This window comes from Triticum urartu, chromosome 2 (genome assembly GCF_003073215.2).
Source record: "Triticum urartu cultivar G1812 chromosome 2, Tu2.1, whole genome shotgun sequence".
In the NCBI taxonomy this organism is placed as follows: Eukaryota; Viridiplantae; Streptophyta; class Magnoliopsida; order Poales; family Poaceae; genus Triticum; species Triticum urartu.
In genome coordinates this window covers 422,977,235-422,997,464 of record NC_053023.1, presented here as the reverse complement: position 1 = coordinate 422,997,464, position 20,230 = coordinate 422,977,235, and positions in this window count along the sequence as shown.

Genomic DNA, 20,230 nt, shown 5'->3' with positions numbered 1-20,230 from the left:
ATCAACAATGTCAAAGAGACATGGAACCGTCACTATGAAAACTCAAAGGTCCAGATTAGACATTTCCCGATTGAGTACGTGGAGACTACGAATCAAGGGAACACGTAATTTCCTACCCCCCCTTCATGTGCCATTTACATCAATCCCACCCCTCTTTCTTGTTACATCCGAATTGAATTTTATCATTGCTATGTCTGTCCTTTTTGCGAGTTCACCTGACTCTTTTTCTTGTGCAGGACGGACTGTGGCTTTCACATGTTGGAATACCTTGCAAAGTGGGAAGGTAGACTTGTTCCCGCTGTCACAGCTGCAACGGTCGTTGAGCTCCGGAAATTTTACACATGGAACTGGTTGACGAATGAAGATTTCAACAAGCGGTCTGGAGGACGCGAGTTCATGGAGGAAGCTGTCAAGAAAGTCATCAAGAAGTACAAGTGATCACGTGGCGTTACACACAGGACGCATACCTTACATTCTGTTGCCGAGGAATGTAATGTACTACCTTTTGTTCTTCTCAAAAACTATGTCCGTGTGCTATGCTATGACTGCAACCCCGAGTAGCCTAGTATGCAGTGGTGGTTCGTGAGTGACATTTGAATATTTTCTGTAATATTTTGTGTGGATGTGAACCTATTTCAGGCGTGATAGTAGATACGTTTTACGTTTATCATTATTATTGTGGTTTCATCGTTTGCACCACCAGGTTGCTGCTTCGAATGCGTGCACTATGTTCTAAAACATGGCAAATGTAGTTCATCAGACATGGTTATTAAAAGTCATCATCGTTTTTCATTTGGCTGTTTTGCTTCTTATTTTTCGTTGCTAACTGCACCGGCTATCATGGTAGTTTTGATCATGTAGCTATAACCTTTTCTACAGTTGATGCACGTTACGCTTTTTCAACTTTGTTTCCCATAGATTGCACACAACACAACATGTGTGACTAAAGCATGTCGAATTATCATGAAAATATACGCGATGTAGAGTCATTACAAATAACATGGCATTTTTCAGTACAGCTAACAGGGCAGATTCAGTACAAAGAACACGACAGATTCAGCATAAACAAGATGGCAGATCCAGTATACTTGACATGGCAGATTGAGTATAATTAACATGGCAGACCCAGTATATTTACCATGATAGATTCAGTATAAAATATCATGGCATATTTAGTACAAAATAGCATGGCAGATTAAACACATATAACATGGCAGATCAAGTACACACAACATGGCAACTGCAGTTACCCATTCAATGCATTTTCCTGCAACTTCTGATGCCCCTCAAGAGCCAGTCTCCCATTTCTAGAAAAACTTCACAACATCTAGGTTACAAAACAAAATGTCCCCAAGGACCATGTCACAGCGCCCCAATTTTGCTTACAGATTGCCCGTCCCTTTCTTCGTTTTCTTGTGTTTTGCTTGAGTCTCCAATCCTGATTTGTACCTTATCTCTTTTGGACGCCCCATTGTGATGGAACGGGGCGGGTTTCTGACCTGGGTTTGTGTGCTTGCTGTTCCAGATCCTATCTCTGAGTTTTCAGATGATGGCCCCGTGGACGAAGGCACACTTGATGTGCGGGGGAACCTGTGTAAGGCTTCCTCAGCTTTCCTCTTCTTGATCTCATCAAGCTCTCTTTTCAGGGCCTTCCTGTGTTTTTCTGCGACTCTCGCTGTCTCATCACTCTTGCACACTTCATCAATTAGTTCAGCATAGTTCTTTGTCAGCACAACATGCCTCACGGCTTCCATGGTTGACTCAGGTCTCTCGTCATGCACAGCCAGAACTGCGTTTGTTGTCTGCGGCGCCAACGCGTTGTCAGCGTCCCAAGTCCATCGCCGCCTTATGAAATGGCAGGGCATCCGTGTCACAGCGTTCATGTCCATTACTTTTAGTATGTGACAGCACACAATGCTGTCCCGTTCAAACTTGCAGCATTGGCAGTAGTATTCGCCTTGGCCAATCGAGGCTTTCACGAAGTAGTTCCTTCCTTTGTCCGGGTCTTCAGGTTCTGAATCTGACATTCCCAAAATAGAACACACCTTGAACGTATGTTCCTCCACCTGGAAAGCCGTGAACATGCTGGCACACTTTATTTCTTCCTGGAATCTGCAAGTTTTGTGTGTTTTCTATTAAACTATCGTGCGCTCTTTTTTTGTAGCACCTTATGTTGTCATGGAAATAGAAATACATTTTGTTTGAACATGGCAAATATAGTACATTGAACATGGCAAATATAGTACCTTGAACATGGCAAATATAGTACATAAGACATGACAACTGTAGTACATTAGACATGGCAACTGTAGTACATTAGACATGGCAACTGTAGTACATTAAACATGGCAATTGCATAACTTTTCAACTGGCCATCGTCATTTCCACACCAATATTCCCAATGGAAGCACATTGCATAAAACATGGCAACTGCATTTTATTAAACATGGCAACTACAGTTGAGTAAACATGGCAATTGCATTTCAGCAGACATGGCAGTTGCATTTTAGTAAACATGGCAATTGCATTTAAGTAGATATGGCAACAACATAACATTTTTCAGTTGACATTGGCATTTGCATACCAACATGCCCAATGGAAGTACAGTGCATTAAACATGGCAACTGTATTTCATTGAACATGGAAACTGCATCCGGGTAAGCATGGCAAACATAATTTCCATTGAACATGGCAACTGCAGCTGAGTAAGCATGGCAAACAGTATTTCATTAAACATGGAAACCACATATCATGGTAACTGCATTGCATTCTATATGGCACCTACTGCCTTCGTGCTTTGCGCAAATAAGACTGTAACGCAACTGACTTACTTGTTAAAGATCTTGTTGGTGTATATCTTGCTCATTTGCCTCTCCATCGGTAAATACGTTAACAATTTTGGCTGCTTTAGCGTGGTGTTCGCTTCTTGCTGTAGCTCAAATCTCAGTATTTTTTGTTGCAAAGTTGTGTACTACTTGGCAAACTGTAGCAATGAGTTGCCAGGGCTCACGTACCGCTTCAAAACAGCATTGAACCCCTCGCTGCGCTGCGTAGTCTGCAGAAACGGGAAGAAGCACTGCATGAAGTAGGCCAGCACCCAGTACATTCGCTTCTCCCACAGGCTAGCAAGGGTCTCGTTATCTGGGACTTGATATGTTTCAATCATGGCCTTCCAGCTCCTTTCAAACTCCTCCACCGTCAAGCTGTGGTCCACGCACAGCTCGAATGCCTTGTGCAGCTCTCGACGGTCAGCAAAGAACGGTCCTAGCGTCTCCTCAGCCTTCTTTATAATGTGCCACCTGCAATGCCTGTGCACTGCCAACGGAAAGACCTCCTCTATGCCTGCACGCATGCTAAAATCCTGGTCTGTTATTATGTTCACCGGAGCAAGTCCATCCATGCACTCCAAGAAGGTCTTGAACAGCCAAACGTACCCATTCATGTCTTTGTTCCGAACGAGCCCGCATCCGAACTGCAACGACTGATTGTGGTTATTTATTCCTATGAATGGAGCGCATGGCATCTTGTACATATTAGTGAGATACGTCGCGTCGAATGAAATGCAATCTCGGAAATGTTTGTAGGCTCTCCTTGCAGCACCATCCACCCAATACATGTTCATGACACGGTCCTCATCGTCCAACCTTATCCTGTAGAAGAAATCTGGATCTTCCTTCGCTTTCTCATCGAAGTAGGCCATTGTGGCCTCTATGTCAGCCAACTTGCTCTCTCTACGGTACTTTGCCTTTAGGTTTGTGACGTCAGCTGGTATGTAGGGCATGCTACTCAGAGTCCCTTTTTTTGCTGTGGATGAGTGATAGTATCTGGATCATTCTTAATGGACCAACGTTACAATCATGTAGCAGCTTTATGAATTTCTTCTCGAGGGGGGTGAATCCTCTGTGGGCGGTCAAAAATTTTACCAGGTCGAACTTCTTTATGAGTTTGTGGTTGTGCTCGTCAAAATATCCAGTGACCACCCACTGTGCTCCATCTACGTTTAGCTTACACCAGACAGGGCATTCGGTCTTGAGAATGATACCTCTCTTTCGTTCCAGAACGACAGGCGCAACACCTTTCCCCTTCTTGTTCCTTTGTGCCTTGTGGCACCTCATCTCACCTCTGCTGTACTCGTTAGTTTTCTTAATTTTCCTATGGTATTCGGTGTTGACCGCAAATCCATGGAACTTTGCATATGTCTGGTAGAATTCCTTTGCTTCTGCGAACGATTCAAATCTCCTCCCAACGTACGGTGGCTGAGGTATCATGATCTCCGATTGCCCACCATATTCATCCCCTTGTGCTTCGTCATCAGTTTCATCATTCACTTCAGTATCGGCGGCAGTTTCATCTACTTGAGTGTTGCCAGTGCTTGTGTTCAAAGGGGTGCCTGTCGGCATTGCTGGAATGATTGACATTTTCGACTCTGACTCAGCATTGTTTGCGGCATGATTGTTGGCTGGCTAGTGGAACGCGTCTTCTGTGCGCTCAGAGCTCCCCGCAGTAGATGTCCCCGCGCCGCTGTTCACTGTAGTTGTAGGCCCTGTAATAGAAAAAACAGGTACGAGCATAAGATTTTTCTTGAATAACATGTTTATTGTAACGGATCACATCAACTTCAAGTGATTTGGCATGACATCATTCAAACAGTAAGCCGTGAGTCTGCGTGTGGACATGCATGGCAACTGTAGTTGTCCAGCCATGGCAGCTATAGTCCAACAAACATGACAACTATTGTTTGCCAATGCACGACAACCAGCTCCTTTTTAGTACGAAAACTTGGATTCTATATGCATGCCAGCTGCAGTCCTGCATACATGGCAAATACTGCTACCAATACATGGCAACCAATGTGTTCTAGCATCAAAACTTTGCATTCTAGGCTTGAGCTCACTAGGCAAATGCGATCAACCATTAGTGCTGCACACATGCTTCTAGCAGTTGACAAATTTCCGAAGACAATATATGACTCATTGCACACAACCACTTCTTAGCGTTTTATGCTTGATTTTGTCCACCATCACTGATACATATCTTCTTTTTCATCACGTGCTATTTGCCACAAAAATAAATGTAGTGCTCTTTTGTGGTTCGATTTTTTCCTTACCTTGTTATGCTGCATGTGCCCATTTTGTGTGGTCTGTCACACCAAATTGACGTGCTCTATCTGCAATATGTGAAGCTTGCCACGGGACGTTTGCCGGGGTACCACCACCGTAATAACCTGTAAGCATCGTAGTAGTTGGTCAATACATGACAACTGCAGTTTGTGCTGGCATGGCAACTGCAGTTGTCCTGGCGTGGCAACTGCAGTTGTTCCTCCATGGCAACTACAGTTGTCCAGGGAGGGCAACAACAGTTGTCCAGGGATGACAACTGCAGTTATTAATTCATGGAAATTGCAGTTGTCCAGTCATGGCAACTGCAGTTGTCAACTATGCTCCTTCTGCTAATTCACCATCTGCAACTTCACTTTTTATGGACTCACCTGTGTATGACATCGATGGCAGGTACATGGGTGCTGCCTACTGCCACGTGCTGCATGAAGGCTCTGCGTTTCCCCCTGACATAACTCGTGAGTCTTTTGCCAACCTTTGCAAGTTTATTTTTCATGTCCAGACCAGTATGTGTTCTTTTTCGTATGTGTTACCTTGATTAGCCATATTAGCTAGTTGAAGTTGGCTGCCCGTACATTTGTCAGTGTTAGCGCCCTGTGACTGAACTTGCCACGGAGCCCCCCTGAGTGTGTTTTGGTCATAAGAACCTGCGAAAAAATGACAGTGTAGGACATAAGTAGAATGTCATCTTCATCGTCGCGAACATGGCAAATGTTCTTTTCTTTTGTTATCACGCATCATACCAATGCCTGCATACTGTTCTAGTAGTGGCAGCAATGGCCCTGCAAAAATGAGTTGACTGTACTCTGATGCATCCCAAGGGGGCGTTTCTGGTCTTTGAGAACCCCAAGTATCAGCGCCATCTTCGTGATTCATTCTTTTCCGCGTCTTGTTTCTGCCAATGTGCTCTCAATCACTGCATGAACAAGAACGCATCAACAATCCACAAAAAATGTATCCTTGTGCTGCTTGCATGTAGAAGTTAACACGTCAGTGTTATCACATTTTCATGCGTAGGCAACCAACATATCATGGCTAGTAGGACATGCACATCCACTATCTTTTCTAAACTCTGGGTGCTAGCCATCCGTTTGATTCGATGGCATCAGCCTCTACAATAGGATGGCAAGCAATAAGTTGACATGGTGGCAGTTGACGACAATGATAGGTGGCAACTAACATTAGACACCAGTGGCAATTAATTTTCACACCCCCATTATTCCAAATTTCTCAATTTTCTCTCCCTTTTTATGGATTCCTACACATCCATTCATTTACCAACTACGTGCATCAATCTACTGAGAACTTACGGTTATCTCTAGCGTAGTACATGGCAGATCTAGTGTATTCTGCTTGGCAACTGTGAAGATACACAACCTATGTAGTGTTTTACCCCTGTAGGATGGATCTAGTTGCCAACTTCGTCGGTAATTTTGCAATTTTCTGCCCAGAAGAAGGATGAGAAGCAGTAGGGAGATCGGGAGATTCACCTGCTTTTAGCTGGTCGTCTTTGGAGGGCGTTGTTGGAGTGGGGGGTGGGGGGGTGGAGGGGGGTGGGGTGGGGGAGATAAGGGGTGTGGTTTGCGGTGGGAAGGCCCTACGGATCTGCTCTGGTTGCCATGGCAACCAGAGAAGGCCGGCGATGAAGGTAGGGGTTTGGGAGGTGGGAGAAGATGGCGGCAGTCGGGATTGGGGATCGATCAGAGGCCGGGACGGCTGGGTCGTGTGGGCTGCTGGGTCCTCTGGCCCGGACGTGCGGGCGGGGTTGCCACACACCGGACATGCGGGCCGTGCCTTTGCGCGCCCGGACGCGGTCGTGCGGGCTGGTTCATGTCCATGCCACACGAGGCATGTAGCACAACTACCCAATACACCACATGTGTGGCAGTTATCGGGACCCTTCATTTTTGGAATCGGATTCTAGGAAGCTACACGGGAATCCGGCGTGTTTGTTTGAGCTTCTGGTTTTAGAAGCCTAGAATCTGAGAATCATAGCCCAAACAAAGGCCACCTTAGTAGGAAAGGTGAGTAGGGAAGCATTCTAGTCAGGTAACCGGTGGTCTGACTGAACAATTTTACGAAGTGAGGAACTGAGGAACCGATCCTTTGGTTCAGAACCCTCTCTTACTATTTTCGTCAAGGCATATAGAGAACTAAAATGCAACTATTATTAAATTCCCCACCAGCCACAATGGCAACTACAGTTGGCCGCCTACATGAACCAGTTATAGTCACTAAAATATCATGTATCCACAACAAACCAAGAAAGAGATACCTCCAAATGAAGGAGGCAATGTCAACAAGACAGTTCGAAGGAAATAACACATCAATACTACTAAGAAAATGAAGATTGGTAACTGCAGTGCATCTATTGCAGTAGTACATTGAGCACCTGAGACAGTAACCGAATCCGAAGGAGCAGTAGCCTGTTGACATAGATTTTAACCATAATAAATTAAAAATCCGTTTGACATAGATTTTGATCACGTTAAATTAGGAAGGTACGTACCACATAAAATATAAATGCAAAATGGCAAAAATCCATTTGACGTAGATTTTGATCATGTTAAACTGAAAAGGTACGAACCACATAAAATAAAAATGCGAAACAGCAAAAATCCATTTTATAGCAATTTAAGATAAATAAATAAATTACGACCGTTCAGAACGACGATGGTAGAAAATGATGATATGATATATTAACGGTTTTGCAAACATTGGAATAGGGCGATAAACCTAAAATATGATGGAAGGGAATAATAATCATAAAGTTTCTGTCCTAAGAAAATCATAGACGACAGATAGTTTGCACAAACATATACTGTTATCGACAATAGGATTCTAATGCCAGCATAAATTTAAATTACCACGGACGCCGCAAATATCGCTAGAATATTATCTCATGGAATAAATGTGAGCATATTGTTCCATGTCCGCTAATGAAATACTGGTACAATGCAAATGTATTTTCCCAACTGGTACAATGCAAATGTATTTTCCCAAGCAAATTAGATTTAATAGATTATTATAGCTAATCAGGCTTAGCCCATTTAAATAAATGAGCTACGTACATGCATTGGCCACTTACAAAGCTGCATGCATGCATAGGCCCCAGGCCCATACGGCCGGTGATGGGAAAATAATTGTTTAAGCCTACCCTGATTTATTAGAGACAATTGTCAGTTGATTAGGGATTAAAGAAATAGAAAAAAGAGAGGCTAGCACGCTCCCATCATCCCACGTTCCCACGATCGGTCGACGTGGGCGTGCGGGCGTCCAGCCGCAGCGCTCCGCTGCTCCCCTACTATAAATACATGCTCCCTCATCGTATACGGGGTTGGACTCATTTTCTCTCTGTCTTTCAATCCATCCATCTCCTCCCTGCTAGCCACATATAGAATACATACAGACGCACCAAAAGAAAGAAAGAAGGCAGGCAGGCGTCGTGCTTGCTAGGAGTTTGAAGGTGAGATTCAATGGCTCTCCTCTTTTGGTCATTGTGGTACAGATCAGGGAGTTTTCTTCTTCCTCCCTTCCCAAAATTTTTGTCCTTGGTTCAGCCATCATGATATAAATCAAGGAGCATATTTCATCTTTCAAAAAATTCTTTTCCTTAGTTCGGCCATTGCGGTACAGACTAAGGTGCATGGTTTAATCTATCTCAAAATTTTGCCTTTGGTTTGGCCATTTGGGTACAGTCTAAAGAGCATGTTGCATTCATCCCAATTTCTTTTCCTTGGTTCGGCCATCGCGGTACAAACCAAGGAGCATGTTATATCTAGCCCAAACTTTTGCCTTCGGCTCGGTCATCGCAGTACGAGTCAAGGAGCATGCATGGTTCTTGCAAGCACGGTTCCTTTAAATGTTGCGTGCGCTTCGTCCTATTGATCTCCATCTTGGTTCGATCCCTTTAGCGATACAAGCCAAGATGAACGCCTCGTTCCTTGGTTTGGTCCCTATACATGGATACAAATCAAGAGAGTGTCATAGGTGCGAAAACCTCATAAAAATTGACTTAATTTAGTCATCATAAAAAATGGATATGACTAAGTTGGAATGAAATTATAGATGCACTAAACTGAACTCACGATAATCTCTTGTTTGGTTGCGCTACGGGCATTATGTGTCATGCTAGTTGCAATACAAATAAGAGCATGAAAATATGTTCCCTCACTTGGTTACGCTGCATGCGGGCATTATCTTAATGTCACGCGGTGTTAGTAGTAATACGAGCAGGGAAAAACTTAATTAAAAAATGTGTTCACGATACACACCTAGAAACCAAATCATGCAAGATGAATGATAAAACATGTTGCATAAAAAACCAATCTTACTTGGTTGCGCTACACGTGGGCATTATCATAATGCTACACGGTGTTAGTAGTAATACAAGTAAGAGAAAACTAAACAGAACATTCAGGCCACATATTTGGTCCAAAGTCAAATAAAATATGGCATGAAATGCTCCAATGCTATAAGAGCCTAAACTATTAGCATCGTCATAAATGGATATCACAAACTCACTTTACTTGGATTATGCTACACACGAGCGTCAATGATGTGACACTATGTGGAGTTAGTACTAATACCATGTAAGGTACAAACATAAACGAAAATGATAAATGTCAAATGATTCATGCAACATCATAATTGCTCCACAAACCTTTGCTTGGTTATGCTGCACGCGGGCATTATCTTAGTGTCACGCGGTGTTAGTAGTAATACAGGTAAAGCAGAACTTAATAAAAAATAAGTTCACTCCACGTCCACATATGCATACAAAACTCATGCAAAATACATGATAAGGCATATTTCATGTAGCCCACATAGGCTTTAAACAAATAAAAAAATATCATAAACAAACTCCATTCGGGTCAAGCTATACGTGTGTGTCATATCATTGCACCGCGTGGTTAGTTTTGATACCGCGTGAAGTCAAAGTCAACAAAATATGGCACATATCATATGCACTATAAAAAGCATCAAAATTGTGTTAGAAAGCTTCGGTCCATTACACTACACACGGGCACCATATCAGTGTCGCGCGGTGATAGTAGTAATGTGATGATGCAAAACTTATTAAAATTGGCATGTCACATGTTTCCATGCCACCAAAACCAAAGATGTCATATAAAATTCCCAAAGAAAAATATATACATATCCTATATGCCAAACGAGGATAAAACTAAGCCTAGTCAAAACCAACCTTCATTCTGCACCATCATATAAATGATGTTGACCACAATTAAACATGTTAGGAAAATATATACTCCAACATATCAAACATGAAATTATGGAGAAGTACTTGCATGAAAGCAAACTTCAAGTACCCAAGCAGGAGTGCATTGACGATCACGAGGAGGAATTTTCTTGTAGCATATTGTAATAGGAATGTGTTGCAATCTTATGTAATAGATATGTTGGAATTCTTAATCATGGGTTTTCTCTTCGGAGATGTAATTAACATAATTTTTATGTAAACGTAAGAGTTCTGGAAATAAAGTACCTGCAATGTTTGATCCTATTTTTATTGTATGCATGTACGTATTTAAATTATTAACTCTGTATCAATGATGTGGACGCGTGTCTCACGCCTGCCATTTTCCCGTCATCATAGCCACGCACCCAGCAATGACCCTGGCACCAAACTCTAACCTGGCAGTACTATAAAACACAATGACACTCAATTCACAACACATAAATAATTAATGCATAGTCATAAGTCAAAGATATATTTCAGTGTTACCAAAGCCATTTTCAGAAGCAAATACCAGCACTTTAAATATACTGGAACAAAAATAAACCAAAACTAAAAAAACTACTAACTAATGTGGTTGAAAACTACCAGATACTGATCAATGATATGTACCCACCTTATTTTACTAATTCTTCCACTACCAAATGTGATGTTAAATACCAATTGATAATTACTCATTTGTATCTGCAAAGAAGTATCATGCTAAACATGAAATACCAGATCAGTTAGAGAACATAATTATGCAAAATACTAATAAGAAATCTGTAAATATTTGTGATCAGTATATTTTTAAAATAAAGCAAATGCGTCCATCTTATCTTTCTTATGTAGGTCATGCAAGTTTTAAGCGAACTCTTTGACATTCTCCATATAAAAAAAATGTAAGTGCAACCTTTATATACGACTGGCCAATATAAAAAGAGGTCAATAATCAAGAAGTAATGGAACATCGGGCATTTCAATTCACAACCATATGGCATGGCACTAATAGAAATGGAGATAGGTAACTGTTTCAATGCCACCATACCTTCAGATTTCTGAGTTATAGGGAACATCCTACAGGGATAAATATAGCCTCATAAAAAGAACATCCAGTCTTTACTTAGGGTAGATTAATCCCCATTTGTATTGTTAATTGTTATTCTTCCTTTGTCTTCCTCTTGTGCTCATTCACAGATAAGCGCATTGATCATGTAGAATTTGTAATGATGTGCAACCTGCCAGCATGCAACAATTATATCAGCATTAGAAAGTCAGGGGCATTGGCAAACAACAAATAGGTTAGGGAGAAAAAGGTTGACACACAATTTTTCAGTGCAAAAAGAATCTGATCCAACCATGACTTCTACTGGTAATGCTAATATAAAATCTGATCTAGCAGAAAGTAGTTTAGCCTGGAAAGCCAAGATAGATCATAGTAGAAATATTTAGAAGCGGCAAATCCACCTATTATAATGCTCAAACCTAAGCTAAAGAGGACTAAAATCTGGCTCCTATTATAATGCTCAACCTAACCTGAATAACCTATAACTCACTCACTAAATTGCACACATATACAACAATCATACAATGCATGCACCACAGGCAGAGCTCAGATTATATAAGTGACTGCATCATCCTGATAGCACACTACTCTAGCTACACTCCAAGGAATATTTTTTTACAAATCATATCCGCAATGACATTGGCTTGTTTGATATCCCCAACAGCACCACACGTGCAAGCAGTACCAACAAACACATCAATAGATTACTTCTAGGACATAGCTAAAGGTACAAAATCAGAGAAGGAACAAAAATCACATTTGTATTCCAGAAAAAAACAAGCAAGGAAGAAAAGGAGGCCACAAAAATACAAGCAGGGAATAATACTCTTGGACTCTAGCTAGTCTTCTAACAATAAGAGTACAAGAAACAGGCACACCCATTGACCAACCTGCACACCAACAGGAACAACAATCAGACATGGACTGAGTACAACAACAGCTCCAGACAGGCAAGCTAGGCAAACCACATGGCCGCAAAAACATAAGCCTAGGCCTAGAAAGCCGAGAAGTGGAGCAAGGGGTCGACCTGCAAAGCACTGGACGAAGACCCAACAGACTGGCACAGATCGAACGACGAACCGACCAGAACAGCGAGCACGTGCGAACGATGGACGAACCTGCAAGAAAACAAAACTCAAAATTACAGATGAGCTGCAGGTAACCAGAATTTAGACGGACAAAACAAACAAGTACCTCCAGAAGAATGCATCAACATATCCGGCAAGATCCCATCATCGGCGGCTTGCCGCGCAACTGCAACTGGGGAGGCAAATAGCAATAACGGAAGTTACTTCGAGCTTGTTCCTTCAGATTAGTGTTAAAATATGTCAAGATTTAACTGACGCGAAGTAAAATTGTCAATGAAGGTAAAAGTGGCTGAATGAATGAAAGTAGCTAGGTTTTGCAAACATAAAGTTCCTTGCCAGGAAATTAAACCCGCAATACTTGGACAATTCACCAAAACCATCAAGATCTACGCTAACAGAATTAAAGAGAATATAAACACAATGTTACCAACAATTTGAAGGAAATCTGTGCATATTCACAAACTAAAGGTAAGTACCAGCAATTGCTTTTGTCTGTTCGGCGACAACTTCCATGGTTAATTAAGCTTCTTGCTGCTCGAGAGTCTCACCAACACTTGTAATGACCTTCAAGCCCTAAGCGAGTGCATATATGTAACTTTCTGTGCAATAAACTGCCAGTCAAGAAAGGGCAAACGATGGTTAGCGGTGATAACTCTTTATATCAGTCAGGTCATTGCAATTATTTCAGAAAACAAAATCAACTGCAATGAATTATCCACCAAATATATTGCCGGAAATCCCCTTCAGAAGAAGAGTGTTTTTTCCGCAAAATTGGTGATATTGTAATATTTTAGGTTTGTCTTCCAATAGCAGTATTTCATAGTTTGGTTGTTTAATGTATTTGTAGATGGAAAGGCACCTGATTTATGAGAGTGTTTAACCAAAAACTACCACAATTGACGAAAACGTGACGAAAAACTACCACTCTACGATTTTGTGCGAAAAACTAACAAATTTGTCCTAAACCGTGGCAAAAAGCTACCAAGTCGCGAAAGCGCTCGCTTCGCCCGCGCTAACCCTAAATCTGACCGGTTGGCCCGCGAATCAGTTGCCACGCTGGCCAACGGACGGCCGCCGCGCGTTGACGGCCGTTAACGGCCCGTCCGCTGTCCGAACGGCGGCTGTTGGTGGGCCAATAAGTGCGAGCGAGCTCAGCCACTTGCTCATTCTCTTTCTCCTCGCTCGCTCTCACTCGTCCCCATCCTCTCCCTCTCCCTGGTGCTCTGAGCTAGGTCAGCCTATCGCCGTCGCCGCCGTGGCCATTGCTGCCGGTAGAAGTTGAGGATGCCATCCTGGAATGACGAGGAGAGCTCGGACGAGGACATCAACATGGTTTCAATGGATTCTCAGCTCTTTGTAAGTGCATAATGGTGGAATAGAGTTAGGGTTAGGGTTAGTTCATCAAAATTGGAGATTCCAACTTGCTTTTGGCTTGATTCGAAGTTTCTTTTGCAGGAAACCCCTGATAGTGTGGTGGAACCATCTTTCTGTGGTTCTTACACTGAATCTGAGCCGACGTGCATGATGCATCATCAGAGGCCGAAGAAGATGGTGGCTTTTGAAGGTGCTTTGACTGGGAGGCGATTCCTGGGTTGTCTTGTGCAGCAGGTATTAAATCTTGCACGCTAACTTGTTTTGCTTGTGGAGATATGTGATGTGTTTTGCTGCTGGAGATGTGTGGTGCAGCATGTGGTGCATAGATGTGTGATGTGCAGAGATGTGTGCTATAGTTTAGAACTGAAACTTGAAAGTGCCATACATATGGAAGCTATATGTGAAAGTAGATCTTTAGTTAACTGAATTCAATACAAGACTGAACCTGAGAACACCTACATGCAGAGATCTTTAGTGTACTATGAACTGAATGTATTTGTTAGGTGTTAACTGAATATAGCTGTCAACTGAAAAAGAACAGAGTTAAATGAATTTATATCTATTGCTAAATATAGCTGTTAACTGAATTTATCTCTGATGCTAAGTTAGGTGTTGTGTGCTTACTATGAAAGAATTATGTTTGCATAATTCAGAGAGCATATTGATTTAAACAAATATTCAGAGTTAAATGAAATGCCTTTATGACTTTAGTTATCTGTACTAAGTTTGTTACTAAGTGTTTTGTGCTTAATTATAAATAATTGCTTCTATAGGATGTAGGTGTGAACTGTGGGGTTGTGGAGTGGGTGGATGGTCCTTGGCCAGAGATTCTACAAAGGTGCCTAACAAGGATTTGGGACATGTACCATGAGCAGAACTTGGGGAGGGTGAAGGACAAACAAGCTCATGAGAAAGAGGTGGCCAAGCTAAAGAAGGAAATTGATTTCCTGTCAAACAACTACAGCCAGTTGGTGGAAGATGTATCCAAGCTTTTTGACTATCAAGATGGCAAGATGTCTCATGACATGGACTATACCAGTCAGGCAATCAATGATCTAAATGCAAAGAAGAAACAACTTGAGGATCAAGCAAAGATTGAGATAAGTATGGAAAAGATGAAGCTTGCCAAGGAGCAAAGGTGCATTCTTCAAAGCCAAGCAGATATCATTCAGAACATGAGGAAGGCCATGAAGGAAGTGGAGGGGGACAGGGACCTACTTAAGCAAGAGAAGAAGAAGCTGGAGTATCTGATTGCTGATCTGCTCAATGCTGGGCATGCAAGCAAAGATAAACTGGAGAGGATCAAGGCAATTATGAATGAGTGAAGTGCTTGGTGTGTGGGTTAAGTAATTAGTAGGCCTATATATATAGCTGGCCTTGGAATGTCATGCATGTTAGGTGTATATTTTGGGAAAGTTTCATGTGCTTTCAGAATGGTATGAAGGAGGGAGGTACTCTTATGGTTTAAGAACTAGTTGGTTTTATCTATGATGTAATGACTTTTATGTTAAGACCTACTATGCTAAGTGAGTACTCATGCTAAGTTAAGTAAGTAAGCATGTTTTATTCAACGCACGCTCACCACGCAGCCGGCCGCAACGCACGCTGAACAGACAACGTGGCTAACAACATATAATAAGTTCGGCCGATGCTAGTCAAACAAATCGCCAGCACTAGCCCATTGGTATTGAACGCATGGTTACAACCAACTAGTCCTGGGTTCGAGCCCTAGGCCAGACTTTTTTGTGCAGATTTCTTTTTCTAAAATGAATTTGGCAGTAACTTCTGAACTGTAGAAATGGCAATGTACAACAAATCAAACAAATTAACATGTCCACAACACACATTCTGAATTTAAGCAGGCTAGTAGCACAACACACATTTAGTAGCAGAACACAAACTTAGTACCATACACTCAAACTAAGTAGCAGAACACAAACTTAGATATAGAGTTTCAATAGTTTCCACTAGCATTGAAATAGGATGCAAACTTGCTAGGAGGTTTCCTCTTCCTCTTGCCTGCCAATATCCCTGGTTCTCCAGTGGATGTTCTTGGTGCATTGAATGTTCTTGTTGATGCTGATCCTCTTGGAGCTCTTGTTGATGCTGATCCTGTTGCAGGTGCTGGTGAAGACCTGGCTGCTCCTGCTGAAACTTTTGATGTTGAACCTCTCTTACTTGCTGCTGTTTTTCTGTTCCTCATTGCTTTAGGAGGTGGAGTAGATGATGCTGGCATATGTGAAGTTTGGTGTTGAGGTGGTGGTTGTGGAGGTGGATGTGTAGCACTAGAGGAACCCCTAAAAATTTCTCTATTCTCCCGCATGACAAAATTAACTCAGTTAGTAAATAGACCAGACCTAAAATAATTAAACAAAGAATGCAACATTTTTGAATGACCTGGTGTAAGTTCTTTCTCATCTCAAGACTAGGTTTTAGAGCTTTCCCATAGTTTGTATATCTGTGGCCTTGTAGACCACAATTGCTGCATGTAATTGTTCCCATCCTGCTTGTGTCCTTTGGTGCAGGCACCTCAAACTGGCCCTTTTTCCTAGCTGTCTGTTTCTTGCGTGCTTTTTCTTTGAACACTAGGGGCTCAATATCCTAAGTATGGGTGTCAAGCCAGAATCCAGGACCAGGGACAGGGTACACTATGTCTTTGTATGCTTCAATATATAGTGTTTTTTTGAAAAATTCATGCACATAGTCCTCTGGGTGCATGTGAATCTTGCTCATTGCTGCTATTGCATGACTGCATGTCACACCTGTCATGTCCCACCTCCTGCAGTCACATGATTTACTAGCTAGGTTCACACAGTACTGATTTTCCTTACTAGACACTTGCCAAATGTCAGGACCTGCCTTATATGCATCACAAAATTTGGCATACTTCTTATTCTCCTCTAGTTTCTCTGAATAGTTGGGTGTGATCATCCACCTGTTGTTCTTTGTTTTTTCCCTAGTCTTCTGCCTTTTGATCATCTGCTTAGTCCTAATTCCTTCAAACATAGTCCTAATTGGTTTGGCCCTAACATCAAGGATCATTTTGTTGAAAACCTCACTAAGGTTGTTCACAACAAGATCAGTTTTGCAATTGTAATCCATTGCAGACCTACACCAAGTCTCCTTTGGAATTTTTTAAGCCACTTCTAGGCATCCTCACACTCTGCTTTAAGCTCTGCCATTGCTAATTCATGGCCATGTTTGGTGAATGAGTAGCTAGCCTAATCTACTAGCTTCTTTAGTTCTGCTCCTCTGAAACCAGCTGACTGAAAATTTGCATATATGTGCCTGAGGTAGTATCTCTGAGGAGAATCAGGGAACACCTCATTTATAGCCTTAAGAAGACCCTGATTGTAAATTAATAACCATTTCCCGGGAGGCATGCCCGCAATGATGGCGCAACCAATGGTCGAGGGCAGGAAGGCTGTCAAGTTCGCAGAGCCGATCGTCCAAGGTACATTCCTTATGTGCTTATCATTTTCTTGTATACATCTGTGTAATCTGACTTTTGTCCCAAGCATTTTTTTGGGGTTCTCACTTGTGATGGCAACTGTTATGTGATGACATGGCAACTGGATTTGCTGCACCATGTCACCTACATTTTTTTGCCATGCTGCATTTTACATTCGGCAATCACATGGCAACTGAAGTTGATTCAACATGGCAACTGTAGTTGTCACATGGCAACTATAGTGCAATACACATGGAAACTGGATTTGCTGCACCATGTCACCTGTATTTTTGTTTCCATGCTGCATTTTCCATTCGACAAGCACATGGCAACTGGAGTTGACACAACATGGCAACTGTAGTTGCTGTCACATGGCAACTATAGTGCACTACACATGGCAACTGGATTTGCCTCCACATGGCAACTCCCTACTTTTTGTACCTACATTTCACATCATGCACCCTATCTTTTCACATTCCATTTGTTTTGTTTTCCAGGTATCCTAACCCACTTTTTTGATCCTTGCAGGAACCCCTGAGGAGATTTCACCATCACTTGATGAAGCTTACTGCAGGATCGAGGAGGCAGCATTGCAGAGGAGGTCCTCACGAGGTCAGGGGCAATCAAGTTCCAATGTGCCTGCAGATACGGTATCTGAGGATACCATTAGGAGTGCCACCTCTGGTTCTGTGAGGCAGCAGAGGGTAGTTCACCTACCTCCCGTGGAAGACTACGAGCCCGAAGTCAGGGCCACAAAGGAACAGGCCTAGCTGTACGATATTGTCAAGCGATTTGGAAATGCGAGGGCCAGCAGCAAGCACATGAAGGAGCTGAAAGCGTAATGACCACATTTTGCTTTGCTCTTTCTACCATTCATATTTTTTTCTACTTTCTATATATGATCCGCTTACGTTTTAGTTCTTCCTTTTTTACTTAGTAGACATGATATTTTCATGTTATATCATTTTCATACTGCTCATGTTTGGACAGAACCAAGGTCATTCAATGCGAAGCAACGTACGTCGACCTGGGTGATCTTGCCGAGTCCGTGAGGCCAAACGGTAAAATGTCGACGAATGTAGTTGCATGCGGGATTGACTACATCAACAAGCATATGGATATGTCTCCCGACAAAACAATCATGCATTACAGTGTGACCTGCAAAATATATATGGGATGATGACTTCCACCACAAAATCATGAGGAAGAATTTTGCTCAACATGGTCAATTCAAGCTCACACTAAAGAAATATGTGAGTACTCCTTCCCTGTTTGCACTTTTTTTCACATGGTATGGTTTTTTGCCATTATCTGCACTCTGTTTATGTGGCAGATGTTTCATGCGGCATTAGCTGCCGTGCAAACTGACTTTTTGATTTTTGCATCTCGTGCAAACTATGTGGCAACTTCAAAGTAAAATACACGACAAATTTTGTTCATACATGGACGGCAACTTTCTTTCAAATACCCACTATAACTAAACATTCTACGTGATTCTACTTTTTTTGTCCCTCTGCTGTTCTTCATGTGAACTCTGCTTCTCATTTCCTTCACTTTTACATGCAGGTCCTGTTCCCCATGTTCCAGGAGCTTGCACCACACGACCCACACGACAAGTGTGGTCACCACTACGCGATCTGTCTTAACCTGAAGAACCAACGCTTTGAGGTGCTTGATTCAATGCGTTCGGCAGCTGATGCATACCTTACTTCGCATGCTGAATTCTTCATCAACAATGTCAAAGAGACATGGAACCGTCACTATGAAAACTCAAAGGTCCAGATTAGACATTTCCCGATTGAGTACGTGGAGACTACGAATCAAGGGAACACGTAATTTCCTACCCCCCCTTCATGTGCCATTTACATCAATCCCACCCCTCTTTCTTGTTACATCCGAATTGAAGTTTATCATTGCTATGTCTGTCCTTTTTGCGAGTTCACCTGACTCTTTTTCTTGTGCAGGACGGACTGTGGCTTTCACATGTTGGAATACCTTGCAAAGTGGGAAGGTAGACTTGTTCCCGCTGTCACAGCTGCAACGGTCGTTGAGCTCCGGAAATTTTACACATGGAACTGGTTGACGAATGAAGATTTCAACAAGCGGTCTGGAGGACGCGAGTTCATGGAGGAAGCTGTCAAGAAAGTCATCAAGAAGTACAAGTGATCACGTGGCGTTACACACAGGACGCATACCTTACATTCTGTTGCCGAGGAATGTAATGTACTACCTTTTGTTCTTCTCAAAAACTATGTCCGTGTGCTATGCTATGACTGCAACCCCGAGTAGCCTAGTATGCAGTGGTGGTTCGTGAGTGACATTTGAATATTTTCTGTAATATTTTGTGTGGATGTGAACCTATTTCAGGCGTGATAGTAGATACGTTTTACGTTTATCATTATTATTGTGGTTTCATCGTTTGCACCACCAGGTTGCTGCTTCGAATGCGTGCACTATGTTCTAAAACATGGCAAATGTAGTTCATCAGACATGGTTATTAAAAGTCATCATCGTTTTTCATTTGGCTGTTTTGCTTCTTATTTTTCGTTGCTAACTGCACCGGCTATCATGGTAGTTTTGATCATGTAGCTATAACCTTTTCTACAGTTGATGCACGTTACGCTTTTTCAACTTTGTTTCCCATAGATTGCACACAACACAACATGTGTGACTAAAGCATGTCGAATTATCATGAAAATATACGCGATGTAGAGTCATTACAAATAACATGGCATTTTTCAGTACAGCTAACAGGGCAGATTCAGTACAAAGAACACGACAGATTCAGCATAAACAAGATGGCAGATCCAGTATACTTGACATGGCAGATTGAGTATAATTAACATGGCAGACCCAGTATATTTACCATGATAGATTCAGTATAAAATATCATGGCAT